The sequence below is a fragment of the Perna viridis genome, chromosome 2, assembly GCF_037379345.1.
Source record: "Perna viridis isolate PV_CMFRI_1.1 ecotype Kerala chromosome 2, ASM3737934v1, whole genome shotgun sequence".
Classification (NCBI taxonomy): Eukaryota; Metazoa; Mollusca; class Bivalvia; order Mytilida; family Mytilidae; genus Perna; species Perna viridis.
Window position 1 is genome coordinate 1,439,639 of NC_142446.1, and position 6,762 is coordinate 1,446,400.

The 6,762-nt window shown below is 32.7% G+C and overlaps 1 protein-coding gene across 3 annotated transcripts in view; it reads right to left on the bottom strand.

The window, feature by feature from the left end:
• The window catches only part of LOC148623252 (signal-induced proliferation-associated 1-like protein 2), a 51,481-nt gene extending 45,731 nt beyond the window's left edge, over positions 1 to 5,750 (bottom strand). For all 3 annotated transcript variants that reach the window (XM_088564949.1, XM_088564947.1, XM_088564948.1), the window contains exon 1: positions 5,619 to 5,750. The gene's annotated coding sequence lies outside the window, so the exon portion shown is untranslated. The remainder of the gene's footprint in view (positions 1 to 5,618) is intronic.
• Between the last annotated feature and the right edge of the window lie 1,012 nt (positions 5,751 to 6,762).

The window sequence follows — 6,762 nt, forward strand, 5'->3', positions numbered from 1 at the left end:
GACATGAAATCAGATCTACACTGAATTTTAAGATCGTTGTAAACTTTTGAATAATTTAAGATAATCAACTATGAGCCAGTTTAAGCCACATGAACCAGTGTCAACAATCCCAAACTTGGTTATTCACACATACTTAAAACCTACGATACATATAACATATATCCATTCCCCTCCAATGAAACCATACATGTACATGAATGGTCAAATTAAATGTACTACATATAAGTGGTCAAATAGGAAGTACATGTACAACCAAATTGACTGAGAAAAACTCTTTAATAGGAGGTGCACAATGAAAATGTGATAAAGATTCTGTGCAAGTCACATTCAATTCCAATCAATCAATGGTGTGGTTGAGTTGTGGAAAAGAGATGGGTTCCCTATATTCATAAAAGGCAAAGTTCATGTTTTGCTTTGGAAAACCCCCTAAAACATATAGATAAAAATAAAAAATATGGGGTTCATCTATTAAATAATGGACATCCCTATACCTGTATATAAGGAGAATGAATACGGTGAATACTTGATATGTTATACTTCAAAGAGATAATAACCACAATGGGACGAAAATTTGAGCTCGAGGCCACCCATTGGTCTTCAATGAACAATGAGGAAACAATCACACCACAGGGCAGGCTGTAGCTGGCCCCAAAACTACATGGTACACAGGTACAGTGAAAGAGTTGTCTCTATATACTCCAGTAAAAGTAAACAGAAATGAAAAAGAAACAAGGCATACAGTGGCCAGAAACTCCTTACTTGGGATAGGCAAAAAAAATGTGGCAGGGTTAAAGTACTTTGGAGTGATCACAGTCTGTTATTTTCTACATCAACGTATGTAGTGACCCTATGAGGGAATCAATGTTAATACCAAAAAAATGCTATCTTTACTGATTTGATAATAATATCAAATCTATTTCCCTTACGAAGTAGCCTATTTAATGGTTTAGTCAACTTACTGGAAGAGTATTAAGCTTTCCGTGCTTTGTGAAGAATATTGCCATAAAATATAGGGTGGGAGATACCCCTGTGTATTAATCGTTTACAAGTACATCTGTATTTGAGAATTATTCTTTTTAATGTTTAAACAATTATGTGAATGTTTTTACCAGCTTATAATAACTTCAACGTAGTTATTTGTTTACAATATGAAGATTTATTTCTTTAAAGTCCAAAACTTTGTCATAAATATGAGCAAATCGAACTAACTGTGATATAAACCCAATATGATCGAGACAAGGGGACATCAACATCTTAAAATGGATAGTTAACAATACATGTAGGGAATGAAAAATCATCCCTTTTATTGTAGATTTTATTATTAAGTTTACCATTGTCAAAATGAATACTAAGATCAAGAAACAGTAATTCTTTATTATCAACATTTGCTTTTTTCAAAGAAAGTTCTGCAGGATATATGTCTTATGAATACATATTGATGTTGTAGTTGAGAGCCAAAGTACTGTCCAAATATCTGAAGGTGTTAATAATTTTTTTCCACCAAATGCTGCTTGGAAGGGTCTTTGTTTATTTCTAACCATAAACTGTTCTTCGTAACAATACAGAAAGAGGTCATCCATAAGTGGTGCACAATTGGTCCCCATGGGAATTGCAATAACTTGACAATTAATGTTATCTCCAAAGCAAACAAAAATATTGTCTAACAGGAATCTGAGTAAGCAACTAAGCAAAGAAGTCTGATAAACATAGTTTTTATGTTTATCATTATTAAAATACGATCTAAAAGAATTCGAACAAATATATTCACATCATGATTTATCAAAGGACCACTTGATAAGATATGCAAATCTTTGTTTATTAGATTATGTGTTGCATATAGGGAAGAAAAATCAAAACTTTAAACAGATTGGAAAGCTCCCACAAGCATGTAGGTCTCCCTAACCACTTCCAACGTTTTCATTACTTTACATGTTAAAAAAGTAATTTTCTAAGTTTCACTGTGGACAAATGACATCTGAACGTTGCATACATGTACATGTACCATTGCAAAGCTGGGAAAATAAGGCTTTCAAAATGATTATACAAAATGCTTCAATGATCGTAGAAATTCTTCACAAAATTTACTTGAATAAATAATACTGAAAATCCACATTTTTTACCATTTCTGCTTATTGACATCATGGAGGCAAATTACTCACACATGCAAACAATATTCATACACTTTTGTAGTAAATTACAAGTATGGTTTCAAAGTACACATTCTCTGCTTTATTTTGACTGCTTTTGATCAGAATACACAAAAATAATGCAATTACAATGCATAGATCCAGGTTCAGTGTGTTTTTGGTACTACAATATGTACATGTACTTCAGGGTGGCCATGACACGGAAGTGGTTAGTGAGACCATAGGCATGTACTTTATCAAGCACTTCAAACGACTTTTAAACACTAGTTAATTCCACTATTTTCATAAGCTTTGTTACAGAATTTTTTAATAAGAGTTTTTATATCAAGTACAATAGTATGTTAAGTAGGAAGTCTGGTTGTTGAGCAATGACTTGAAGAGAAAAGAAATATATATTAATAAGGATGATTTGTGAAGTTTGGGAAGCCAGTACACTTTGTGTTTGTACTTAGTTTAACCTTCTGAAAGTTTAGTCAGTTGGAATGTAGGTAAATTTATCATTTCTTTTGGCAGAATTTTGATATAAAAATTACATTAAATAACAACAATATTATTAGCAGCTTTATCAACAGGAATGAAAACAAATTCCTTGCATTCAACTAGTGTTTTATTCAGGAAATATGCTTTTATGTTTATTATTATCTTCCAAATATTTTATTTGGATGTCAACAATTTTAATAACTATTTTGAAGAAAGAATCTAATGCTTTCTTGTCTACTTTCTCACACTTTATCCATTTTACACAATATGAGCAGAAGGAGTCCTTGATGATGATATGATATTTATTCCCATTGACAATGGCCTGAGGATGATACTTTTTGAAAAAGTGTTTTCACCTATCGGTCCTTAATGAAATTCTAATTACATGTCATACATGTAACATGGGAACAGGGTTTTCCCCAGGATTTTTGGATAAGGCTGTATTCAGTGCATGTGATACACCATTAATAGGTCCTGTGTTGAAATGTGCCACCTCTTTTTTAAAGTATTTTTTAAAAATTGATCTGTGTATCAAAAATGTACATTGCTGTGTATGTTTATATGAATTATTCATAGGTAAATATTTTACCTTTTCCTATTAAACTCTTTTTCTAGTCTCTGAAATTCGTATACAGTGTATTCATATATTTAGAATTATCTAATCAAGTACATGTAATAGACTAGTCTGATCTGAAAATTCATGTTGCCAAAAATTTTCAGGAAGTCAGTAGTGTGGAGCTAACATAGTTTCCAGGAAAATACGTGAATCTTATTCTTGTTATTTAAAGTTGACACACCAGTTCTTTGTTTTGTTAGTTTTTTTTAAATTATTATTATATTAAAATCAAGTTTATTCACATAAAAAAATGTAAGTCCATATTTTTTTGTTCATCACACCTGTCATACTATTTTTAGGGGATTTTTTGCGATTTATTTCATAACTGATTTTCCCACCAAAAAACTAAGTGCTCTTGATACACAACAACTTTGCAACATAAACAAAACAACAAATGTGTCAACTATTAATAACAAGAATAAGATTTATGATTTTTAATTTTTGTTTACTTTGCCATGTTGTTGTGTATCAAGAGCACATGGTTTTTTCGCGGGAAAATCAGTCATGAAATAGATAGTAATATTTTGACTGCCTGTAAGACAGTGGTATTGAATGCGACAGCAATAATGAACGAGCAGCAGGTGAGGTCATTATCAATGTCATAGTAAATACCACTGTCCTGTGGGCAGTCTAAATATCATGATATTGACCAGTTTATCAACAACTATTATATAAGTAACATAGGTTTCATTACTTTTTTGCAATGCAGGTATCCTTGGGTTTGTAGGAGGTACTTTTCATCATTTTGTTTAATAAAAATGTATGAAATTTTAAAATTCTGGAGGTACCTTCCAGTAGTTTATAAGGGTAAAAGTACCTGGTTCCGCCTCTTAATGAAAGGCCTGAAGTAACACCCTTTTAGATGTACTGTACAAATGAAATATTCGTGCATATTTTAATTACACTATCGTGCGTTCATCTGTTCTCAATAGTTGTGAGTTCTCGATAGTGATGCACAAAGGCAATTTGACATAAAACGCGGAATCGCATGTGTCATCTATTCACCAGGAATTAATCTACTGAACACTTCCACACTTCTATCGGGCTTTGATTTCTGCATTTTGCATATAAAGGCATGTATAATATCAATAAAATTTAGTACCTATTTCTTTAACAATTCTCTTAAACCCTTAAAAGTTCCTACCTTAAGTGCCCACCTCTCCCAACACACATTGTGAATATAAACAAATTTTACTGAAAGTTGTAGGTCATATATTCAGCGGTCATGCACAGTTGGGATATAGGAATGGCTATGTCAGTAAACAAAATGTATGGTGTGCAGTTCTGGTCGTATCTTATTAATTCTAACCCATAAAAGTTAAAATTGTCATGACATTATCAATGTAGAGATTCTAGAGATGTAGAATAGCAATAATATGAAAAGCCTATTTCTTTATGGTGAATTTTGATAGAAATAACCTTGTATATTTTTGCTTCTATGCTTGCCATGCCATATCACAGCAAATTAAAAAATATAAGATGTGATTAAATTTTTTTTAGCCATATCAAACTTTATCAATTATAACATTCACTGGAAGTAATATATGGACCCTGAAAATATGAAAAATCGATGAAAATATACTGACATCTTTATTTTCACATTCCAATTATGTCCTCCATACAGAAAGTCATGTCCCTATCGAGAACTGATGACATAGTACCCATAGAGTCATTAATAGGTCACCACACTAAAATGTGTTTTTCTCAAAATGTGAACATGCAATCTCCCCAATCTTCTGGGAAAATGAAAACAAAGATCAGTTCATGTAATGACTTTAAAATTGTAACTATTTAATAAGTAGTTCAACAAACAGGGAAAAAATGTATGCTAACGAGAACCAATGACACCATGATATATTCAGGAATGCTCATGTTCAATGTTTGTACAAGGTTTTGGTACATTATGAGGTGCCTTCAATTTCTAGCACCCTGCATGTTTTTCTAAAAACGACATCTGGCAATGTTCCGCATGTACTTGTAACCAAACTTTCCCAAAGGACATTCTGATCGTTCTTCTTGGAGATTTACAAAATTTATATACAAACGAGTTCAACTGTGGACAGCCTGATATTTAATTACTTGTGTAAAACACGTTTTATATCGTGTTTTAATATCAGTGTTACAGGAAAAAGAAATAAATTTTAAGTACGAGCTGAAATGTTCATAGGTTAAAAACATGGGAATGTATTACTAGAATCTAGATTACTCAGCAGTCATAATATTTTTGTCTTGAATCATGTAGCCGATTGCGTATTAGAAAGCATTTAATACTATTGAAAATTTTGGGGTGACCAATTCCTTCTTATGAACAAAAATAATGCATTTAATATTACGTTACGTAACTTCTTAAAATTTAACAAAAATTATTGTTTTACCTGTGATAGAATAATCAACAAGAGGTCGCCATCTTGATTGTACCTATTTTTTAGTGTCACGTGATTTCTTTCATTTAACGCCCTCTGCCAGCAAATATTTCATTAACTGGGCCACTCTCTTGATCTGACGAAGTACAATTAGATGACAATGAACTTTTTCATTCATTCTACTAATGGATTAATCAAAAACTAATAGATCCGTGATTGGGGGTTTTTAACGACCTTGAATACCCATATAGGCCTTTCACGGTCGATGTTTGTGGCTAGTAAAACCAACTGGTGTTGGTGGAGGAGCGCAGCCTTCGGGATACCTGAGTAAATCCTGTTAGCATATGAGCTCCTGTGTAGACGCTCTGGCCTACTCACAGACCCCACGTGGGTCTGGGAGCGGTTCTCCACTTTAACTGTCTTTGTTGTACGTCTATGAAAGAGTGCATATAGACCCATGTAAGTATTCCTTTGCAAATGGCCCGGCAATTTATGGTTATCATTCAAGTTAACCGATATTGATTCTTTTTGTAAAAGCTGCAGATGGCGACACAATTAGCAAAATTTGGGTTCAAGATCCTTAACTTCAGTTGCTCCAGTCACGACCAAGCTGCAGTATTTGACATGTATTGTCGATCATTTCACACTGAGTCATTTCTAGGGGCATGCTCCCACTATAAAATACAGCTCAAAATATATCATTAAACCAACTTTAATTACGCTCCATGAACCGCGAATGGTAGGAAAATATTGGGGGATGGAACAGTGATAAAGTATAAAGAATGCATAGATGTTCTTGAGATTAATAAAATAGTTGAAGAACTATGTCAAATTGATACAAGAGTTCTTACTCAGCAGCACTTTAATGGCTGAGAAAACGATATCAGTGACATACTTCTTAAACCTGCCGAACATGTGCTACTTCTTTAATCTGCCGAACATGTGCTTGGCTCTTATAACTCGAAAAGATGAAGGACAAAGAATATTTTTTATAATGATAAGAACGAATCTTAAATGATGATTTCTGAAGATGAAATTTTGAATTGTATTAAGAATTTGGAAAAGCCTTTGACGATGATTATCAATGGGTATATTAAAACAACTTGTAATTCCCTTACGCCAATTTATGTGAAACTGTTCAAAATAGTTTTTAAAT